Source organism: Polistes fuscatus, unplaced genomic scaffold (assembly GCF_010416935.1).
Source record: "Polistes fuscatus isolate 324 unplaced genomic scaffold, CU_Pfus_HIC Scaffold8, whole genome shotgun sequence".
Taxonomy (NCBI): domain Eukaryota; kingdom Metazoa; phylum Arthropoda; class Insecta; order Hymenoptera; family Vespidae; genus Polistes; species Polistes fuscatus.
The window spans coordinates 7,545,793-7,571,622 of NW_025113162.1; the positions used below are offsets into that span (position 1 = coordinate 7,545,793).

General features: G+C 26.1%; 1 protein-coding gene across 1 annotated transcript in view; it reads left to right on the top strand.

The window, feature by feature from the left end:
• LOC122524889 overlaps window positions 1-24,367 on the top strand; it is a 78,209-nt gene extending 53,842 nt beyond the window's left edge. Inside the window, exon 6 of the mRNA XM_043647377.1 lies at window positions 24,280-24,367. The gene's annotated coding sequence lies outside the window, so the exon portion shown is untranslated. The remainder of the gene's footprint in view (window positions 1-24,279) is intronic.
• Window positions 24,368-25,830: the final 1,463 nt, after the last annotated feature.

The window sequence follows — 25,830 nt, forward strand, 5'->3', positions numbered from 1 at the left end:
CCTGCTTAATCGAACCCTCGTAATTCTGCCTTCTTCTTCTTCTTCTTCTTCTTCTTCTTCATCATAGTATCCACCCACCCTCTCTCTCTCTCTCTCTCTTTCACATACCACAAAGGTAAAAAAGAAAAAGACAAAAAAAAAAGATTGCAACGGACTCTTACGATGCCGTGTCTCGTGAGTATGCAAAAGTATGCAGAATCATGTACACACACACACACACATATATAGAAGAACATTCACTATCGAGTATCTGTTCATACATATGTCTCTCTCTCTCTCTCTCTCTCTCTTTCATTCTCTGTGTTAGTATGTGTGTTCACGTACACACGTTTCTGCGTGGGCGGAGACCAGTAGCTGGCTTGCAGCACGGCCGGTTGATCGGCCTGTTGGACCGTGACGTGCCAACCACTACCACTTTATTATTACTACTGCACTACCACTGGGTCTGTTACTCTCGACGATCTTCACCGAGTACCAACTCTCCCTCTCCCCCACCCCCCACCCCCTACCCCCTATCCCCTAACCCCTATCCTTCTCTTCTTACTCTTTCTTTCTTTCTTTCTTTCTTTCTTTCTTTCTTTCTTTCTCATGGTGCCTATACTTGGCTTCGTCTTTCCTACTCTAACCTGCATACCTTCTTGCTATTCTTTCTTTTATTTTTATTATTATTTTTATTTTTCTTTTTTTTTCTTTCTCTCTCTCTTTTACTTTTCTTCTCGTACACGAATACGAACTGAACACCGGCTTTATTACTTTCGAAATCGTCCATTCCTTACGCATCTATTCTATGACCGGACCCAACACCGGCCACTGTTCACTCTCTCAGTCAGATATACCGGGTGTAAAGAAATTTAGTAAGCACGGTTGTTGAGTAACTATGAATTGTTATTACTTTAGATTTTTTTCAATAATTAATTATCTATAGGTTGTTATTGAATATTAGAATTAGATGTTACGTGCAACCTTATTATTCGAGTTATAATATACTATAAAGTAATATTGTGCATCTATGCATGCATCTATGCATCTATGCATGTATGCATCTGTGCATGTATGCATCTGTACGTGTCTATCTTTTTTAGATAATTTTTATAATCACCTAATCATAGAATATAGGATATAGATACATTTTTGAAAATTTACTTATACATTTTAATAATAATAATAATAATAATAATAAAGAAACAGAAACGTGCATCTATGCATCTATGCATGTATGCATCTGTACGTGTCTATTTTTTTTAGATAATTTTTATAATCACCTAATCATAAAATATAGGATATAGATACATTTTTGAAAATTTACTTATACATTTTAATAATAATAATAATAATAATAATAATAAAGAAACAGAAATAGATAGAGATTGTAAAAAGATGATATAAAATCATACGCAAGTGAGAAAATGTTTCGTAGCCGCAGAAATGATCGTCGATAAAAAACTTGTACGATCTTCGATATTCTTCTTCTTCTTCTTTTTCTTTTTCTTCTTTTTCTTTTTCAACGATCATTTCTTCACTCGAAAGAACGGAAGAAAACGCACGATCTTATATTCTCTCCTAACAGTTCTAAGCGCGCTCGATGTTACATAACTCAAGTAGTCTTCGAAAACGGGGGATCGTAAAACTTCACGAGGACTTGTAATCCCCGTGCTTGCTAGAACTCTGTCTATTATCGTCGAACTATGACGTATGATTTTATTATGACCGAACACTGAAAAATCCGGTTACAATGTAATATATATATGTATACGTATATGTATATGTATATGTATACGATTAGAGATCAAAAGAAATATTAAATTTGTCGTCGTATTAAATTTGAAACAATTAATATTTATTTTTAATACAAACATTTTTGAAGTTATACTTCTTTTGGCGCGTTGGGGAAAACGTAATGGGCAGTGATTTTGTTCCGAGCGTCTGGAAAAACGACACCATGAAGTTTGTCGGTATTTAACGACGCGCGGCAAAACGATTTCAAGTATACGGCATGAAGTTGTCTTCTCTTCTTCTTCCCCCCTTTTTTTCTCAAGCGGGTCACCCATCCAAATACTAATCGTACTCAGCGCTGCTTTACTTAAACGATCGAAGCGAGAACTAATACTGTAAACGCGCCATGACTGTTGACGCGTCAAGTAATTCGATATATCTCTCTTATATTTAGTGTGGACTGATATCTATATTTGATATTTTCTTTTTCTTTTTTTATTCTTTCTTATATATATATAATAATAATTATTTTTTCTTTTTAAGTTATTTTTTTTTCTTTGAAGATTTTTTTGAAGTTATTTTTGAGGTTATTGAGGTTATGTTAGTTTTGGCACGACAAGAAGTATAACTTCTTACGTGCGTACATAAGTACACACACCTGTTTTTTTAAATTGATCTCGTTGATCATAGAAGCTTGATTTTATTCTCAATGAAAATATTATTTCGAATAAATAATCTAATTGATCTCGAGATAGAATTATTCTTATCTATGCAAGATATAAAAATAACAAAAAAATACAATTATATATATTATTTTTGTAAAATACACGACCGAATCTTTTCTTTGTATTTCATAATATATTCTAAACGATTGAGGATTATTTTGTTGCATCTTATGGTTGTTTGTAATAAGATAGGAATAAAGAAGTAGTTAAGAAAAATTGAAAAGAAAGAAAAGGTAAAATGTACGTATTGGTTTTTCTAATATCTTTGTGAAACTTTACTTATCATGAAAATATATATAAGATTGACAGGGGATACAGTTAAGTATATTTATTTTCTGCTCGTATTAATGTTTGACAAATATTGGATATGTACAGGTAACAAATGATGGGTAAGATTGCATTCAAGTAAATACAGGATATTCCAATAGTCGTGGATAAAATGATAGGAAGTAAGTAATAGAGGAGGTCATTTTTAAGAGAAAAAAGAAAAAGCTAACTTATTAATCATCCAATTCCTCAATTTTCAAGTTTCTAAAAAAAGAAGGCACTATAAAAAAATATTAATATATTAATAACTATTAATTGGAAACTTTGAAACAAGTTATTTAATCGAAACTATCATCCTATACCGTAAAAATAAGCTTTTAAAGTTAAACAGAAAATTAATGTACATTCTATAAAGTTAAATCTCTTATACACGGTTATACAAAATTAAATGAATAAAAATAAAATAAATGAACGTAATATATATAAAATTGATCGAACCGAACGAAATAAAAATTCAAATGCGAAATTAAATGGTTATCATTTAATTAATCGCTTACTTACCAATAAAACGAGTTAAAAAAATAAAAAAAAAAAAAAAAAAAGTGTATGTATTTACTTACGAAGGACAAGCAGTCACCCTTTCTGATATTGTTTAACAAGTTAATTTAATAGTTAAATAAAAAATACAAAAAAAAAAAAATCAAGAACATATAAAGTGGAGGAACGAACTGTTTCGATGATGTTAAACGATTGGTTGAAAAATCGTTGAAGTGCGTGTCGATCGATCGATCGTTAACTTCCGACCGATGGAAGCTGATTAAAATAGTAGTACTGCTACTCTCTCTCTCTCTCTCTCACACACATTCTCTCTTTCATTCTCTCTTTCTTTACATCCGCTTCGAGTTCTTGTCGAAACGCGTGATAGGTGAACAGCAACCGTTCGCTAGATGATCTCGACTACTCGTCTAGATTCTAGTCGTCTTCCTTCTTTTTCTTCTTATTCGTTGTCGTCGTTTAACGTGACGAGGCGAGATAACTTATCAGGTGACTTTCCACGAGTTATTAGTCAGTTTGTCTTCAAAAGAAACTAACAATAAAAGAAAGAAAGAAAGAGAGAGAGAGAAATACGTACTGGTGTGTGTACACGTACACTTATATATGTGTATAAATATATGTGTGAGGTGTCACGTGTCCTTATTCCAAAAACATTTCTTTATTATATTTTTAAATATATATATATACAGTAACCTTTTTTTATTTCATTTAAATTATCAAGTATTCCATTCTTTATATTCCATACTAAATAATCATTAAATGCAACAAATCATCGTATCACGTATTTTATTCCAAAAACATTTCTTTATTATATTTTTAAATATATATACAGTAACCTTTTTTATTTCATTTAAATTATCAAGTATTCCATTCTTTATATTCCATACTAAATAATCATTAAATGCAACAAATTATTGTATCACGTATTTTATTCCAAAAACATTTCTTTATTATATTTTTAAATATATATATATATACAGTAACCTTTTTTTATTTCATTTAAATTATCAAGTATTCCATTCTTTATATTCCATACTAAATAATCATTAAATGCAACAAATTATTGTATCACGTGTTTTATTCTAAAAACATTTCTTTATTATATTTTTAAATATATATATACAGTAACCTTTTTTTATTTCATTTAACTTATCAAGTATTCCATTCTTTATATTCCATACTAAATAATCATTAAATGCAACAAATTATTGTATCACGTATTTTATTCCAAAAACATTTCTTTATTATATTTTTAAATATATATATATACAGTAACCTTTTTTTATTTCATTTAAATTATCAAGTATTCCATTCTTTATATTCCATACTAAATAATCATTAAATGCAACAAATCATCGTGTCGCGTGTTTTATTCCAAAAACATTTCTTTATTATATTTTTAACCATTCAATTACCCTTTTTTATTTCATTAAACTTATCAAATATCCCATTCTTTATATTCCGTACTAAATAATCATTAAATGTAACAAATCATCGTATCACGTTTTTTATTCCAAAAACATTTCTTCATTATATTTTTACCCATTCAATTACCCTTTTTTATTTCATTTAACTCATCAAGTATCCCATTATTTATATTCCACACTAAATAATCATTAAATCCAACAAATCATCGTGTCGCGTGATATCCCATTCCAATTTCCACTATTATTGATTAGTACCTATCAAATGATGAGTTTCCTGACCGTACTCAAACATATATTCTATACGAACCAAAGAGTACTCTCTCTATTTTCGAAGAGGGAAATTTTTGCGAACGAGAGAAGATGCGAGTGGACTCGAAGTCATTTCGTTGAAACGCGCAAGAACGCTTCCGAGAAGTGTGCAAGCCCAGTGGGTGGTCTCCATTCAGTGATGTTTATGGCTGTGTCGTGGCAAAGTGGCTCTGCATAGCATACAGAAGAGAGTGTAAAGGATAAAAGAAGAGAAATAAAGAGAAATAAAGAGAAATAAAGAGAGAAAGAGAGAAAGAGAGAGAGAGAGAGAGAGAGAGAGAGTTATACTCTTCGTTTCTCTTCTGTTGGCGCCCACCGTGTCAGGTCGAAGACCCTACGTTCGTCAGGTTCAACTTGACTATCTCTGTCTCTTTCTTTCTTTCTTTACTTTTCATTTTCTTTGTCTTTCTCACTCACTCTCTTTCTCTCTCTCTCTCTCTCTCTCTCTCTCTGTATCTTTTAACCTTTTCCTTACTCGACTTAACCGATTTATTTCGAGATCGATCGGGAATGAAAAGGGAAAGCACGACCTTCGTCTTTGAAACACCCCCCCGCCCCCTCCCCCCACCTCCCTGCCCCGAAGATCGATAAAAGATCGATAGAAGGAATCTCATCCGGTGCAAGTTGTGTTACCCTTTTCGTTTGACTTTCACTCGAACACGTGGGTGTATTTTTTTTTATATTTGACAATATTTCAATATTTTTATTACTTTTTTTTTATTATATATGTATATTTGATTTGTGGATTGAGTAATAAATGATAATCAAATTATTCAATATGTATATTCTATTTAAATAAATGCATTACAAAGTAAATTATTAATTATTTTGATTAAAAATGTAAATATTATATTCAATAATTCTTAGAAGTGGAAAATAATCATTCGAACACGTGGGTGTTTTTTTTTTATATTTTAATTATTATTTTTTAATTACTTTTTTTTTATTATATATGTATATTTGATTTGTGGATTGAGTAATAAATAATAATCAAATTTTTCAATATATATTCTATTTAAATAATGCATCAAAGTGAATAATATTAATTAATTATTTTGATTAAAAATGTAAGTATTATATTCAATAATTCTTAGAAGTGGAAAATAATCACTCGAACACGTGGGTATTTTTTTTTTTATATTTGACAATATCTCAATATTTTTATTATTTCTTTTTATTATATATGTATATTTGATTTGTGGATTGAGTAATAAATGATAATCAAATTTTTCAATATGTATATTCTATTTAAATAAATGCATCAAAGTAAATAATATTAATTAATTAATTAATTGATTTTCTTAAAAGTGGAAAATAAATTATCAAATATGCTTATTTCATATGATAACAGTATGCAAATAAATAAAATAACAAAAATGTATCCAATATTTTTAAATATATAAAAAGAAAAGAATTCAAACAAACGATAATACAAAAATTCGAATTTACTTTTCATCCTCTTCGAAGTTAACAGACTCCTACCCCCACCACCACCCACCCTCCGATTGAATGCACACGCGTATTTATAAAGTGGAAAAAAAAGAACAAAAATGTATTTTAATTAACGTACGAATTTTTAATGAATGATTTTTTCGTTGGTTTGTTTTAATTTTTTGTTTTTATTTCGATCAGTTTTTAAAACCCGTGTATATAACGGCTATTTATTTATTTAATTCTACTATAGAAACGAGACGACGTAATTACGGCAGTCGTACGAGCATGTTTCATCTCGTAACGGCGAGTTGTTTCGAAAGGAAACCATCGATATAAGATATATATATATGTGTGTGTATATGTATGTGTATTTATATATATATATATACATTCATTAAACTACTCGCGTGTTAGCTTTTCATTTCTAAACCCGATATAGTGTAACCTTTCTCGATCGAAAGAGGATAGAATCCGAGCGTTCACTTTGAACAGAGAAAAAAAAATACTTACTGTTCTCTTAAACATTTGTTTTTTTTTTTATTGTTGTTGTTGTTGTTTATTTTGTTTCATTTCGAGAACTTTCTTTCGATAGATTAATTATATAATATTTAGATAATTAACAATGATTTTTTTCATTATTTTTGTTAATCGTTTTTGTAATTATCTTATTTCATATTTCATATAATAATAATACTGTTCTCTTAAACATTTGTTTTGTTGTTGTTTATTTTATTCATTTCGAGAATTTCTTTCGATAAATTATTATATAATATTATATAATTAACTTTGATTTTTCATTTATTTTGTTAATCGTTTTTTAATTATCTTATTTCATACTTCATATAATAATAATATTACTGTTCTCTTAAACATTTGTTTTGTTGTTGTTGTGTTGTTTTTTTTTCATTTCGAGAACTTTCTTTCGATAAATTAATTATATAATATTTAGATAATTAACAATGATTTTTTTCATTTATTATTGTTAATCGTTTTTTAATTATCTTATTTCATATTTCATATAATAATAATATTACTGTTCTCTTAAACATTTGTTTTTTATTGTTGTTGTTGTTGTTTATTTTGTTTCATTTCGAGAATTTTCTTTCGATAGATTAATTATATAATATTTAGATAATTAAGTTTGATTTTTCATTTATTTTGTTAATCGTTTTTTTAATTATCTTATTTCATATTTCATATAATAATAATAATATTACTGTTCTCTTAAACATTTGTTTTGTTGTTGTTTATTTTATTTCATTTCGAGAACTTTCTTTCGATAGATTAATTATATAATATTTAGATAATTAACTTTGATTTTTTCATTTATTTTGTTAATCGTTTTTTTAATTACCTTATTTCATATTTCATGTAATAATAATAATATTACTGTTCTCTTAAACATTTTTTTTTATTGTTGTTGTTTATTTTGTTTCATTTCGAGAACTTTCTTCCGATAGATTAATTATATAATATTTATATAATTAACAATGATTTTTTTCATTTATTTTTGTTAATCGTTTTTTTAATTATCTTCATATAATAATAATAATAATAATAATATTAATAATGATGATGATGATGATGATGATGATAATTATTATTATTATGTTATGTTAAAAAATATGTGTGTAAAATAATATAAATAAATATAACGAAAAATATGAAATTATAATGATATTTCATAAGATAAAATCAAAACTCGATGGATTTGCTTTTCTTAATTGAATTTCCAATGTTCGCGACTTAAAATCTTCCGCGATTTATCGTCTGTGATTATCAGTCATCAAGAAACCAAGAAGATACCGTTTGTTCCGTTATGGGAGGATATTACAAGTAAGAACACCGTAGGCATCGATTAAACGATACAACGTTGATCGATGTTGGAACATTATCGCTGTTTCCTTGTTAAAATAATCTGATTAATTAACTGGGAGGAAAAACAAAAAATCAAGAAGAAGAAAAAAAAAGGAAAAGAAAACAAGAACAAACAAATAGAATATTGTTTGTTCGGAAAATTGTCGAAATTATTTAATGGCAAATGAAACTTTGCAAAAATTATATAAAATATGTAAAAAATTATATGATTAAGTTTATAAAACCGATTCGTTTCTTTTTCTAAAAAAATATTCAAAAATAAAAATAACCTACGAAAAAAGAAACTTTATCTTATTTATATTTTTATTATAACTTTTATTCAAATATCAATTTATTTGTTCATCTTTTTATTCCAATAGTTTTTGCAAAATCATTACGAAACTATTTTTGATCGAAACATTACTTAAAATACGAACTTTCTTTTTATTTATCATTAAGAATTCATCAATCGATGAAAATTAGATTCAAATTTTCTTCTTTTTCTTAATTCTTTTTTTTTTTTTTAATAACAATTTAAATCTTGTCTTATTTAACATCTTCAATCTGCGAATATTTAACATGAAACGCACTGTATATTATATAGTATGCACATTAAGATATTAAATATGGAGAACATTGAAGTGAAATTAAGTCATTAGCCTTTCTAATTGGTGGAATTTGCTCCACCCTATTGTTGTGTAGTTCTAAAAAGAGAAAGAAGGAAAGAAAGAGAGAGAGAGAGAGAGAAGGTTATATACCGGGTGAGTCACTAAAAACCAGAAACATTAATACCTTGATTACTCTTTACGACAGATACAAATTTCTTCGAAAGAACGACCTATCTCTCACATTCGAAAGAAACAACACTAAATCAAAATATAAAAATAATATTTAAATGATAAAAATTAGAAAATAAAATTAGAAAATAAAATTATAAAATAAAATTTAAAAATATTAACCTTCAAGATCGTCAATATATTTCTACAAATAATAATAATAATAATAAATAATATAACTTGAGATATTTTTGTCGAACAAATGACAATTATAGTTGTGTATTCATGCTCGTAATAGTAATCGTATTATCAAATTTCAATATCTTTGAAAAAAATTCCAAACTATGCGTTTAATCTGTTCTCGCAGTATTCCGTTGCACATGCATCCGAACATTTTAAGCACTTACCATAAAGATAAGCTTATCGAAGATTATTATAACGCAAATGTGATTATAATTTTTGTAACGAGGGTTGAAAGGACACGTATTTTATATGAATTTACTTTTAATTTTTGTTTATTATTATTCTTGTATCACTCTTTAAATGTATTCCACACACATGTACGAAACATTTTATATATATATATGTTAAATTATTTATTATATGTACAATATAATACACGTATACACCCATAGAAATAAAATTTGATAGAAAAGATATGGAAAACTTTGATAATTTCCATTATCGATAGCATTTGAACGAGCCGAAAAATGAAAGGGAAGGTTTATCGTGTTAAAAGCACCCTAATTTCTCTTTCTCTCTCTCTCTCTCTCTCTCTTTCTCTCTCGTGTCTATTGATAGGCGTAAGGAAAAGGTAGAGAAGAAGAATTCCAAGAGCTGGATGATGCCGTTACCTTCATGGAATCTGTACGGTTCAGTCATGGGGGGACTCTTGTTCATGCGTTGCTGAAATACCTTTACAGAAATCGTGTTGATTCGTTCGTAGTTAAAAAAAAAAGAAAAAATGAAAAAGTCAGTAACGTTGCTATTAAATTTCGAGAATATTTCGATAGAATAATCTATTATCTATTTATCATATTTAAATTTAGAATATTATCTGACTAAGTTATTACAAATGATTTTTAATGATTATTATAAATTATTACAAATAAAATTCGATTTTATTGTGTAATTCGTTGTTGTTGCTTTTATTTTTGTTTTTTTTTTCTATAAGAAAATATATTGAAAGAATTTAAATTGAGAAGATCAAAGGTCACGAGTGTGTCGATATATCGTTTAGATGAAAAATTGTAACCATAAGATGATGAGAAATACTACTCGAAAGCGAGTTTCAAAGCAGCTCGAGCTCTGCTCGAGGCGTGGTCTGTCCCTTTTTCCTTTCTTGCCCTTCGTCTCCTTTCTCTCTTTACCTATCATCCGTTTTCTACTCGGAGAGTATATAAGCTTCGTTCTCCAACGTTTACTCATCTTATATAAAAACTTACATACCTATATAAAAGTATATATACATATATATATGCATATATACTCGTTCAAAACAAGTTAATAGAATTTAACTTTAGAAATATTAATATTAGTGTAAATTTGAATCATTTCTAATATTATATTTTATATATACTTTGTTAGAAAATATTTGTATCATTTTTTATTTCTTAATAGAGTCAAATCTTTTTATTAATGGGGTATCTTTGCTTGAAAATATCTAGTTTGTTTTCAATTGAAAATATATTTCACAAAGTATATATACATATATATGCATATATGCATATATATATATATATATATATATACTCGTTCAAAACAAGTTAATAGAATTTAACTTTAGAAATATTAATATTAGTGTAAATTTGAATCATTTGTAATATTATATTTCATATATACTTTGTTAGAAAATATTTGTATCATTTTTTATTTCTTAACAGTCAAATCTTTTTATTAATGGGGTATTTTTACTTGAAAATATCTAGTTTGTTTTCAATTGAAAATATATTTCACAAAGTATATATACATATATATGCATATATATGCATATATATATATACTCGTTCAAAACAAGTTAATAGAATTTAACTTATATATATATATATACTTATATTTAACTTATTTTTAACTTTATATTTAATTATTTTTTAATTATATTTAACTTTATACTTAATATATATATGCATATATATACTCGTTCTAAACAAGTTAATAGAATTTAACTTTAGAAATATTAATATTAGTGTAAATTTGAATCATTTCTAATATTATATTTTATATATACTTTGTTAGAAAATATTTGTATCATTTTTTATTTCTTAACAGTCAAATCTTTTTATTAACGGGGTATCTTTGCTTGAAAATATCTAGTTTGTTTTAAATTGAAAATATATTTCACATGAAAATATAATATAATTGAGGCTGTATATTAATATCGAATAAAATATCACATTTATATAATTCAATTTTTACAAAAAGTATATAAATTGAACATTTAAAATTGATAGACCGATCAACGTATCATTATTATTATATTTTCAAATAGAAAATATACCAACATATATTTTATCGAACAATAATAATAATAATAATATAATACAATCACATGCATACCATTTCTAATATTATATTTCATATATACTTTGTTAGAAAATATTTGTATTATTTTTATTTCTTAATAGTAAAATTTGTTTATTAACGACGTGTATCTTTACTTGAAAATTTCTATTTTATTTTCAATTGAAAATATAAAGTAATTAAGGCTATAAATTAATATCGAATAATTAAAAACATTCGAAATATCTTAATATATAAATATCACATTTATATAAATCTATTCTTACAAAAAGTATATAAATTGAACATTTAAAATTGATAGACCGATCAACGTATCATTATAATTATATTTTCAAATAGAAAATATACCAACACACATATTTTATCGATCAATAATAACAATAATACAATCACACACATACACACACATACATATCTAACGATATTCTAGTTTTCTATCTATACATCACATAGGTATCTTAAAAATGAAAGGAGGAGAAAGAAGAGAAGGTGGTGGCGGGGGGAGGGAAAGGTTCAAAAGGATCGAAGTCCGGAATACCGTTACCGAGTTCGTGCGAATCGATCCCAGCATCCCGATTTGGTCCAGCGTTCATTCGTGCGTCGTAAGGCACGTATTAACGAACTCCTTATTCTCTCGGTAGGCATCGTGTCACTGGGTTACTAGAAAATTTTCCAGACGAGCTGGCAACCGCTAGGAATCTCATATATATACACACACACACACACACACATATATATATATGTCTTTCTCTTTCTAACTCTCCCGTGAGAGCAACAAATTCGCGAAAGTGTGCAAGATCTTGCCATCCTTTCGCAGAGAAATAAACTCGAATCTCTATGTGTATGTGTATGTGTGTGTGTTTCTAGTCAATATATATATTTACATGTATAATATAACATACACAAGCTTAGAAAATTTATATATGAGTTTATGTTTATATATAGGTGTGTCTGTGTGTGTGTGTGTGTGTGTTTCTAGTCAATATATATATTTACATGTATAATATAACATACACAAGCTTAGAAAATTTATATATGAGTTTATGTTTATATATAGGTATATGTGTGTGTGTTTGTGTGCATGTGAAATCTGCATAGAAAACAGGGATAGGTCCCAAGTCTCGTGACACTACGTGACGCAACACTTACATGAATAGTATGTGAGAGTAAAAGAGAGAGAAAGAGGCCAAGATGATGAGAAAGAGAGAGAGAGAGGAAAATCACCGTTAGGTGCAACAGCAACAGCAAAACCATCGCTGAAACCAAGTTCTTTGTCGTATTGGTTTGATTCGTATGAGAAGAAGAAGAAGAAGAAGAATAAAAAGGAAAATAAGAAAAATAAATATTGTGTAGTCTATTCGAATCGAATGTTTAACGATATTTACGATCTCGCACGAAACGAATACGGCAAGATGTAATCCCACGATATTAGAAACAATTTATTTTACTTTTCAAATATATAGATTTATATTTGAAAAATAAGACAAAAATATTTGCATCGTTTATTTTATTCCTTATTCTTAAAATAAATTTCTTCGAAACTTCTTTGGTATTTATTTGAAAGTAAATAATTGTATACGAGTTGGAGGGTTAATTTTTAATGAAAATAAAAAATCATTAAATTTATCGAATAAGTACGATAATTAAATCATTTTTATCTAATATTTTAAACATTGATAAATCTTTTACACCAACAAAATTGACCCACACAAACGAAATTTGATTTCTATTTAAAAAAAAAAGATGTAATCCCACGATATTAGAAACAATTTATTTTATTTTTCAAATATAAATCTATATATTTGAAAAATAAGAAAAAATATTTGCATCGTTTATTTTATTCCTTATTCTTAAAATAAATTTTTCTTCGAAACTTCTTTAGTATTTATTTGAAAGTAAATAATTGTATACGAGTCGAAGGGTTAATTTTTAATGAAAATAAAAAATCATTAAATTTATCGAATAAGTAGGATACTTAAATTATTTTTATCTAATATTTTAAACATTGATAAATCTTTTACACCAACAAAATTGGCCCACGCAAACGAAATTTGATTTCTATTTAAAAAAAAAAGATCTAATCCCACGATATTAGAAACAATTTATTTATTTTTCAAATATAAATCTATATATTTAAAAAATAAGAAATTTGATTTCTATTTAAAAAAAAAGATGTAATCCCACGATATTAGAAACAATTTATTTTATTTTTCAAATATAAATCTATATATTTGAAAAATAAGAAAAAATATTTGCATCGTTTATTTTATTCCTTATTCCTAAAATAAATTTTTCTTCGAAACTTCTTTAGTATTTATTTGAAAGTAAATAATTGTATACGAGTTGAAGGGTTAATTTTTAATGAAAATAAAAAATCATTAAATTTATCGAATAATTTATCTAATATTTTAAACATTGATAAATCTTTCTACACCAACAAAATTGGCCCACACAAACGAAATTTGATTTCTATTTAAAAAAAAAAAAAACTTTGTATAATAATCCATAACAGTTACAGTAATTCATTGATAAAAAAAGGTCACCTATAATAGAAATATTAATAAAAAAATTCTTTTCCCCGCGTAGATACATTCCCACGCTCTCCCCCTTTTTATATTTTAGTTTATCGGAAATTCGTTTCCCACCCCCCACCCACCCTCCACAAAGTACCGGATGCATAAAAACTTAAACGTAAGTTCCTGCAATATTTGCGATAACTTTTTTCCCTTATGTTAACCATAGAGATTGGCATAGAACAATACACGTGTATACATAAAATACCATAAATTAATTTATAACAATTGTTAAAGGGTGAAGCAAAAATTTCGTACGGGTTTTTTAATTAACATTTACAAAAAGTAAATGTTACAAAACAAAAATTCATTTATCCAATTTCAAAGTAAAATTTCAACTATGAATTTTTTAATTGATACGACATGCTCCTAATTTCTTTCTAATTTTTTTATAATATTCTAATTTTTTATAATATAATTTTTTTTTATAATATTGTGTAATTTTTTTCTTAACAAATTCAAAATAATACTTATCCAATTTCAAAGTAAAATTTCAATTACAATAAACGCGCTAATTTTTTAATTGATACGACATGCTCCTAATTTCTTTCTAACTTTTTTAATAATATTGTAATTTTTTATAATATAATTATATAATATTATATAATTTTTTTCTTAACAAATTCAAAATAATACTTATCCAATTTCAAAGTAAAATTTCAACTGCAATTAACGCGCGAATTTTTTAATTAATACGACATACTCCTAATTTCTTTCTAATTTTTTTAATAATATTGTAATTTTTTATAATATAATTATATAATATTTTTATAATATAATTTTTTTTTATAATATTATATAATTTTTTTCTTAACAAATTCAAAATAATGTTTAACACGTACGATTTGATAATAATAAATTACATTCATTTTTTATAATATATAATAATTTTTTATAATATAATTTTTTTTTATAATATTATATAATTTTATTCTTAACAATTCAAAATAATGTTTAACACGTACGATTTGATAATAATAAATTACATTCATTTTTTATAATATATTATATATATTTTATAATATAATTTTTTTTTATAATATTATATAATTTTTTTCTTAACAAATTCAAAACAATGTTTAACACGTACGATTGTGATAATAATAAATTACATTAATTTTCTCTGACAATTCTCAAATTGAAAAAAAAAAAAACATACTTGATAACATAAACGAGAGGTGCGTTTAAAAAAGGTTGGTTGATTCGTTCGTTAATTCGTGACATTGGTGTTTTATTATACTTTTATTATACTTTTATTATACTTCGAAAAAACTATAAAAAATCTCAATTCGTTGGAATAACAACACTCCTCTTGGATATCTTTTTACTATTTCCTCAATCGTTGTAATGTATAATAACCGATTAATAGTAAACCCAAGAGACTCGTTTCAAAGACGTACTTTGAAACTTCCGTTTACACCTTCTCGATCTGGTTGGCCGATAACTGGAAAGATCGTGCGAACTAAACTCGATTCTATTTTTTATTACCCCCTCTCTTTCTCTTTCTCTTTCTTTCTTTCTTTTATTCTTTGATGGATAACGTACGTGTGTATATGTATATGTAATTTGCGAGATAATTAAAAAGAACAAACAAAAAATAAGAAACTTGATTAGTCGTTAATACCAGTCATACGTTCATTATTTTGTTCTTTTTATTTTGTTAACATCAGTCCTAGCAATTAACCATGACAACGAGAATATAACAGATAGATAGAGATAAGGATAAAGATAAAAAGAACAAATTGAAGATTTATTACATGAACAATTAAGTTAAATCACGTTGATGGTTAAAAAAAAATGTTATTAAGAAGACAGGCTCGTAATTAATTAGAAATTTATATCGGTAAACGTTTTTTTCAAATTATTTTTATGTTGAGAAATAAAAAGAAAAAACATGTATCATGTTAATTTTTATTTAATGGATTAATAGAAAATATCGAGTTATTTATTTAAAAAAATATTTATTTATATAAGCTACTACTGATTATATTTAAAATATATAAAAATTATATATTATAAAAAAATTAAATTAAATAATTAATAATTAAAATTAAATAAATTATATATTATAAAAATTATAACATATAAGTAAATGAATTTTTGGAATAAATTTGAAGAAATTTGATATCAAGAATCAAATACTAAACGTAATATTATTTTTAACGATTTCAATGATCAATCGATATAATAATAATAATAATAATAATTTCCTTTAAACGTAATCCTTATATTACAGATAATCATCTTTTTCATTAGCGTATGCGAACGACTTGTTAAAGTTAATTTTCTATTCCAGCCCTTTTGAACGAAATCGTAAATCCAAATGCGTAACGTGAAATATGCGGGTGAACTTATCCTCACTTTTTTTAATCACCATTTTTTGACGACGAACGATTATTATGCGGGCTCGTAACAATAATGGAAAACTTCAAATTATATTATACTGGTTATCTTAAAAGTTTACAAGCTGATACTAATATACAAGGATATATACGGGGTGAGCCAGAAAAAAAAACGAGAAAATATTGTTGAGGGTTGGTTGACTGATTGAAAAAAGATTAAAACAAAAATCAAATGTTCATACGAGTATATTTGAAGAGAGTTATGGTGAATTAATTATATAATGGAATTTTGTTGTTTAAATAAATCAATCGAATATTCGATAAAATTATTAAATATTTCATTGAACGAAATTTTCAACAAACTCGGACATATGGCGAATAGTAAAACAATAATCGATATATTATGATGTATGCATGCTATTATTATGAAAGTAATCAAATAACAGCCCTCCAAAACCGAAAGGGGCGGAGTAAGAAATAAATAAATAAAATAATCAAATAAAAAATATAATAATCAAATAATAAATAAAATAATCAAATAAATAAATAAAATAATCAAATAAAAAATATAATAATCAAATAAAAAATATAATTTGTTAATAATCTAAGTGAAAAATGTGCGCGTTTAAATTGGAGAAAACGAAATACAATTAAAAGGGATTTAACTTAGCGATTCGTTTGTTATAAAACGCGTGCCAACGACCTCATCAGCCATTGGCCAAGGAAAACCTCGGCCTTGTTTCTAACGAAGCGGAGGTCGTACCGGAAATTCATGACTTTACTTGAAAATTTTACATCCGCGACACGTACGTACGATCGATAGGATACTTCCGACATGATGCTCGTTAAAATTTACGATTTTATTTCACGATTTTTCAATATATATATATATATAATATGTTTAAACAAAACAAAAAATATGCAACACATTTAGATTAACGTTTGATTAATTTGACAAAACGAAGAAATTGAATAAACGTGTTAACAGATCAATTCTAATTATCATACGATTCAAAATATTTTTATATTTTTGAATCCTTCAATACCTAAACGTTGTATCACGTTTTTATATATTATATATATAATATGTTTAAACAAAACAAAAAATATGCAACACATTTAAATTAACGTTTGATTAATTTGACAAAACGAAGAAATTGAATGAACGTGTTAACAAATCAATTTTAATTGTCATACGATTCAAAATATTTGTATATTTTTGAATCCTTCAATACCTAAACGTTGTATCACGTTTTTATATATTATATATATGATATGTTTAAACAAAAAATATATGCAACACATTTAAATTAACGTTTGATTAATTTGACAAAACGAAGAAATTGAATGAACGTGTTAACAGATCAATTCTAATTGTCATACCATTAAAAATATTTGTATATTTTTGAATCCTTCAATACCTAAACGTTGTATCACGTTTTTATATATTATATATATGATATGTTTAAACAAAACAAAATATATGCAACACATTTAAATTAACGTTTGATTAATTTGACAAAACGAAGAAATTGAATAAACGTGTTAACAGATCAATTCTAATTGTCATACGATTCAAAATATTTTTATATTTTTGAATCCTTCAATACCTAAACGTTGTATCACGTTTTTATATATTATATATAATATGTTTAAACAAAAAATATATGCAACACATTTAAATTAACGTTTGATTAATTTGACAAAACGAAGAAATTGAATGAACGTGTTAACAGATCACTTCTAATTGTCATACCATTAAAAATATTTTATATTTTTGAATCCTTCAATACCTAAACGTTGTATCACGTTTTTATATTATATATATGATATGTTTAAACAAAACAAAATATATGCAACACATTTAGATTAACGTTTGATTAATTTGACAAAACGAAGAAATTGAATGAACGTGTTAACAGATCAATTTTAATTGTCATACGATTAAAAATATTTTTATATTTTTGAATCCTTCAATACCCAGACGTTGTATCACGTTTTTACAACAATATACGTGTGTAACATATAATTACATTTATTTTTTACTCACCCTTTTACGTGTACTTCTCTGTTAACATACCTTCTCACCCTTATTGCAGAATGGTTTCATCTTTTATCGACACTTTGTAGTAAAAATTAGATAATTTTTCTCATTTTCTGATTGAACGCATAATATATAATAAATAAAAACAACTAAAGCGTAAAGTTATACATCTAACAGCACGATTACGAATTATTCAACATTCAAACACGTTCAACATCGTTCATTTTCCGTTATTGTAAGTTTCAAAGTATTCCACGAAGAAAGGGAATTTTGTTTTCTCCGGCAGGTGTCCTCGGGGCAGCTGTGTTCTCTCCTCTTCGTTGAGAAAAAAGAAAAAAAAATAGAATAAGAGAAATATAAGAAGAAGAAATGGAGAAATCGCTAAAGAAATGTACAAGAATCGATAAAAGTAAGCCACGCTCGAGAACGCGTCACGCTCGTTTACGCCACTTTTGCGCCAGTTTACACGAGTAATCAGTTCACGTGTTAAGGTTTACTTTTACGAGAGAAAGAGAGAGAGAGAGAGAGAGAAAAATCTGTTTGAAAAGAATTCTCGAGAACGAGAGTGAACATCACTCGATACAACTCGAATAAAAAAAAACAAAACAAAAAATAAAACAAATATTTCTTAACTGTATATTATTAAATATCACTCATTTTATCCAATATTCTTGACAACTACCAACTTATTACTTACTTATTACACTTAAAAATAATAATAATAATAATAATATAAATAATAATATAAATAATATTAATTTATTTATTTGATATTAAAAGAGGCCGACCAGTAGTCTATGGGTTGATCGATCTTTTTAAAATTATACCAAAAAAACAAAATTATGTTACACTCTGACAATTATTATTACATCATTTTAAATCAACATTAAATATAATAAATGTAATTTAATCGTGAAATAATAATAATAATAATAATTCTTGTTACGATTAAGCAAGTGTTATTATAACAATAAAAATAATAATAAAATAATAATAAAAATAATATAATAATATTTATTTATTAGTTGATATATTTGTGTGCGATCTTAAAAGTTAAAAGAGGCCGGTAAAGTTAGTTTCTGGGTAAGAACGCGAATACAACACAGGTATAACTTATTTCGTATGCGTTCCACGCAAGTAGACGCACCTGCGTGTTCCACGAGCGTGTCCAGACGAAGCGGGTTGGTTAGGGGCCACCGACCTCTTCTTCTTCTTCTTCTTCTTCTTCTTCGGTATCTACCTTTCCAGAATTTCCAGAGGTAAAAGCCGTCCGAGAGAAGGTCGACTGCCCAGACTTTGATCCTCGTTTTTTTTTCTTTTTTTTTTTTTTGGATAAAAATCAATCTTTATCACCTGCATTAAATACCCTCCAAAACAAAATACATCAACTAATACCTTCATATATATTTTTTATTTCCAACCGATAATTACGAGACTGAATTAAATAATTAAAAACAAAAAGAACAAATTCATTTTGTAATTTGTTTTTATGTTATACGTTGATCCTTGGAATCGTATTACGAGCTGAGAAATTATTTCACCTTCATTCGAGACGGTTAATCGACAAATAAAATTCAACAAAATCTATGATAAAACGTTTGGAAAGCACCTGATATTCTGTAAGGATTACAACTTCCGAACAATTTTTATAAAAATCAAAATATCATATTATTAGGAATATGATTATATGAACATTACATTTAACGTATTGTAACACACATATTTGGAAATACTCTGTAAAAAAAAAAAATAAATAAATAAATAAAATATATAAATAAATTGATAATAAATAATATAATTAATATTATATTTAATATAAACAAATAATATAACAATATAATTAATAATAAATAAATAAAAATAAATAAATAAATTGATCAATGTATATAATAAATAATATGATTTTCAAAACGGTACAATAAATTCATTCCTTTTGAATAAATCCAATATAAATAAATAATATAATAATATAATTAATAATAAATAAAAATAAATAAATAAATAAATTGATCAATGTATATAATAAATAATATGATTTCAATAAGTACAATAAATTCATTCCTTTTCGAATAAATCCAATATAAATAAATAATATAATAATATAATTAATAATAAATAAAAATAAATAAATAAATAAATTGATCAATGTATATAATAAATAATATGATTTTCAATAAGTACAATAAATTCATTCCTTTTCGAATAAATCCAATATAAATAAATAATATAATTAATATAATTAATAATAAATAAATAAAAATAAATAAATAAATTGATCAATGTATATAATAAATAATATGATTTTCAACAAGTACAATAAATTCATTCCTTTTCGAATAAATCCAATATAGTAATTCTCGTTAAAAATTAGAATTGCATAGGTGGTAATAATGCTGTTGTAAATCAGTTAAAAATGTATGGTGAAACATCACTAAAACCAAGTAAGATTCGCCTGTACGTTATTAATGGCAGCCACTGTACCTACCTCTATATACGAACTATACGAACTATGTAAAAATACAGAATCGCTTTGTCCCAGTACTGTGTGGTTGCAGCGCCCTTAGGTTAGTCATGTGGATATTACTGCGACGATATCTATGGCGTGGGTTGCTTTGTTCCTCCTCGTCGGCCTATCTTTACCCTCAGTAAGCCCTCGCAATGGCGTAACCTCAGTGTGTTAAAACACCTCTCTCTCTCTTACACGTTTTTTTATTTTTACAAACGTTTAAATTACACGTAATTTCTTCTAATTATAAATCGTATTTACTTTCATTTATATCTCTTTATTATTATTATTATTATTATTTATATTTAATTATTATTATTATTATTATTATTATTATTTTATATTATTATTATAAATTATTATATTATTATTATTATTATTATAAATATTTTAAAATTAAAGTATAATATATACGAGTTAATTTTTTATTTTTTTTATTTTTGTAATAGAATTTTCATTTCAAATTTCAAATTTGTTCCCGTTAACCGTGATAGAATTTAGAACAATTTTCGTGGGAACATTCCTTCTGTTTTTTTTTTCTCTTCTAGATTACCTTAATGATCTTATACTTCTTTTTTTTTTTCTTTTGTACTTATATTAAAGGCTGCTGCTCGGTATACTTTTTTTTTCGCGTAAAAACTCGAACGTGTTGCTACGTCACTGGACGCCTCTTGTGTATACCCGCTTGCTGTTCCCTGCCATTGTGCGAACACGCATGGCAGGAGACCATAAAAGGGTTATTGTTTCGACGGATGGTGATACCTGTGCGAAGAAGTCGCCTTGTTTTACGTCGATGAACTAACCTCGTGTATTTATCGTAGAGGATCCTTTTGGTTCCATCATTTGATACTGTTACTCGATCATTCGTTCATTTTTTCTCTTTATTTTATTTTTTTTTTAAATATAAAATATTATATAACGTTATTATTTATTAACTAAATCGATAACAATAATAAATTATTCATATTTTTATCTCTAATGATTTCATACTTTTCTATCGAATTTAATTTTCATTAACAATAAGATAAAACATCTCAATTAACAGTATATTTATTATTATATAAAGAACTTTTTTGTTTTGTAGATGAATAATAATATTAATTTTTTTGTTATAAATATAATTAGGTGATATTATATAATACTTGTATTAAAATAAACAAGTAATCTTTAAAATATTCAATATGATATTAAAATTAATATTTTGATAATAGGATAAAAAAGATAAAAATTTGTTAAATACAGATATGGGCATGGATGTTACTTGCATGGTGTTATGGAGAATTATATATATTTAAGAGAATATTATTTTTATATAACGAACTACAGATTCGTATCTATTATTATTCATTTATTTATTAAAAATGTGTATATATATATATAATTTATGACGTTAATAAATAGAAGAAAGAAAAAAACAACAACGACAAAGTTTTCATATTGCATCGTAACTCGAGGCTAATTTTATAAAGAAAATTTGAGAATGATAATTCACATCAACGTTCTCGATGAAATTATTATTTTTTTGTTCTCATGGTACATGGTCGAAGACACGACACGCCTCTACGTTCCTTCCACAACCCATTGGGATATCTGTTACTCTACCCAACCTCTCGTTCCCTAGCGTTAAAGAATTACGAGCCTTCGAACTGATTATTAAGTCCCATTGATTTAAAGCGGTGCTTTAAATACCCCAGTACATCAAATGAATTTTACTCGGACTATGAAACGAGAGAAAGAGAGAGAGACAGAGAGAGAATCCTTGGTGGGTGGGAGTTTTTTTTATTCGTTTTGAAACATCCTTTTGCATACCTCTCAATTAATTAAATATATAAGGGATATCCCATTAATTCTCCATAACACCATGCAAGTAACATCCATACCCATATCTGTATTTAACAAATTTTTATCCTTTTTTATTCTATCATCAGAATATTAATTTTAATATCATATTGAATATTTTCAAGATTATTTAAAATATTATATCATAATTTATATTTTATTTATATTATATTTATATTATTAATATTATATCTATTAGATCACCTAATTATATTTATAAACAAAATTAATATTATTATATTCATCTACAAATGTTCATATTTATTAAATCACATTAAATTTCATCGAAGATAATTAACCAACTAACAAATTAAAATAACTGATCTTCAATCGTTAATAAATAATAACACAATCAAAAATACAATTTCTAATGATATAACACAAGTCGTGAAAAGAAAAAATAAACCAACAAGAGAAGAAACATCAGAATAAATGAAGTTATTGTGTCGTCGTCGTACAAATTATAAAACAAACAAACACATGCTTCACGATATATGAATATTGTATGTTCATCATATAATGCATATACATATATATATATATATATGTATAACGAAAGGAGTAAGGAAGGCGGCAGCAACAGCAGCATCCATCCCTTCTTGGGTTGCCAATTTGCATGACCGATGATCGGTCACCACTATAAGCGATTCACTAGAAGTGCATCATTATTATGCACTCTTGAGATACCGATCAAACTGTCAGTAATAACAGTCGCACGAGCTGTGCGCGTACGCGAAAGGCAGCCCTCGTGTTTATTAAATTACGTCAAATTATTGGTACTCTTCAAAAGGGGCTTTGCTTGCATTATATCCGAAGAGAGAAGGAATCCTAGATCGTAGTCTTTTCACGTTATATCGTCCACCCTCTTTCGAGATATTACACACGAGAATCTAAAGAATATTGATCGTTGATTTTTTTTTTTAATATTTTTTTATTTTTTTTGGATAAAAAATGATCGAAACAAAAATTGCAAGAAATTTATACTTCCCTTTTTGTTATTATTATTATTATTATTATATATAATAATACTCACATTGTATAAAAGGGGTGTGTCTTAATATGTAAGAACAACTTTAGTTAGGAACAAAGGAATACGAAAAGTATGAACAAAATAAGTTCGTATAAAACGTTATCGTTGTTTCAAATTTATATTCATTTTTATGGTTTTTTAATAATCTACAATAGATAGATAGATCAAAATTGAGGGTCTTCCGTTTATATTTCGTGTCTTGTAGATATTTCTTGTGTTTTTATACTTTATTTATTTATTTCATTATTATTTTATATAAAAATATTAATTTATATTGTATATATTATATAAAATATATATTATATATATTAAATGGATATATTTGAATTCTCTAAATGTTTAATTTTCTTTTATTTTTTTAGATCGACAGACGAAGGGCTAAAGAAGGCAAAAGAGCAGCAGACCCAAGAAAAGATCAAGGACTCTTCTTTAGTCTCCGACTAATCAAAATTTATAGCCAGAGAAAGATAGAGAGAGAAAAAAAATTGACAAAACATTTTGTACTATTTAAATTATGCCCGTGAAAGTCGGCCATATTCGTTTCTATTCGATCGATCGAGTTAACATAATAAATACGATCTTATATAGAAAGAAAGAAAGAAAAAAAAGAAAGAAATAAAGATAGATATATAGATGTAGAATATAAAGAATACAAAAAAAAACAAAAGAGAGAGATATAATAGAAAAATGTCGAAAAAATTACTGTAACTCCTCGGAATAGTTTCGAATGAAATGACGAAACTGTGTCTGGGGAAAAAAAGATGAAAAAATTAATTAAAAATAAAGTTATAGCAGAACACAAATTTATTTATAAATGTTACTTACGTTTGAAACAATAACCAAATAATTTAATTTCGATGAATTCATGAAAATTATCTTTACAAATTTCAAACCAACGTAAAAGAGAAATTCTAAAGCACGATGAAACGTATGAATTCTGTTGTTCTGTGTGCATATCACGAGAGAATAATATTTGATAACACGAATGAAAGCATGAAAAAAATCTAACTGATATATGAGATATTTCATATCAAAGTAGAGTAATCAGAAAATGAGAAAGATAGAAAGAGAGAGATAAGAAAAAAAAATAAAGGAAGAAAGAAAGAAAGAAAGGAAAAAAGATAAAAAGAAGTAAAAGGAAAGATAGGAAAAAAACAGTGAGCATTTAATTAATTAATCTTATAATGGATTATATAGATAAGAACATGAATGCCATAATAATGACCAAGTTTTGTGGTTGTACTTAAGTCATACTTTTCTATTTCTACCCTATTTTATAAACGCGTAGATTTAAGTTTTATCGTACGATAATGCATATTACCTAATACAATTGTCCGTGTTATGTGCGTTATATCATCAAATATATATATATATATATGTGTTTGTATATATACGTGTATCTATATATGTACACACATATGTATATATATACAATACATTACACGTACAACGTTCAAGTTCGAAGAAAGCTTCGATTAGTTTATATAAAATGTTTATACAATTCACGAAAAGAGCTAACAACGAGAAACTTAAATAAATAAATAAATCATTCCGTGCAATTGACAACGATAAAATTTTGACTATTCAACGTGTGAAAAAAGAACAAACTAATAAAATCAATCTAAACAAATTTCAACTTTTTCCCTTTGCACGAAATATTTTTTATTGTTAATAATAAACGAATGCAAAATCAAACCAAGGCAGTTAGAAAGTGGCGTTTAATTGAAGAACCACAGCACGATTTTTATTCTTTTTCTTTTTCTTTATATAATTCTTTTAGGAAGTAGGGATAAAAAGTATTGTCCAATCTTCAATGAATAGAAAGCTAACGAAAATACGACAATTGTTTTTCCCGCGTTGAATTGTTCTACGTTTTGACTCGTCTAGAAAAGCATTTATTTTTTTCTTTCTTA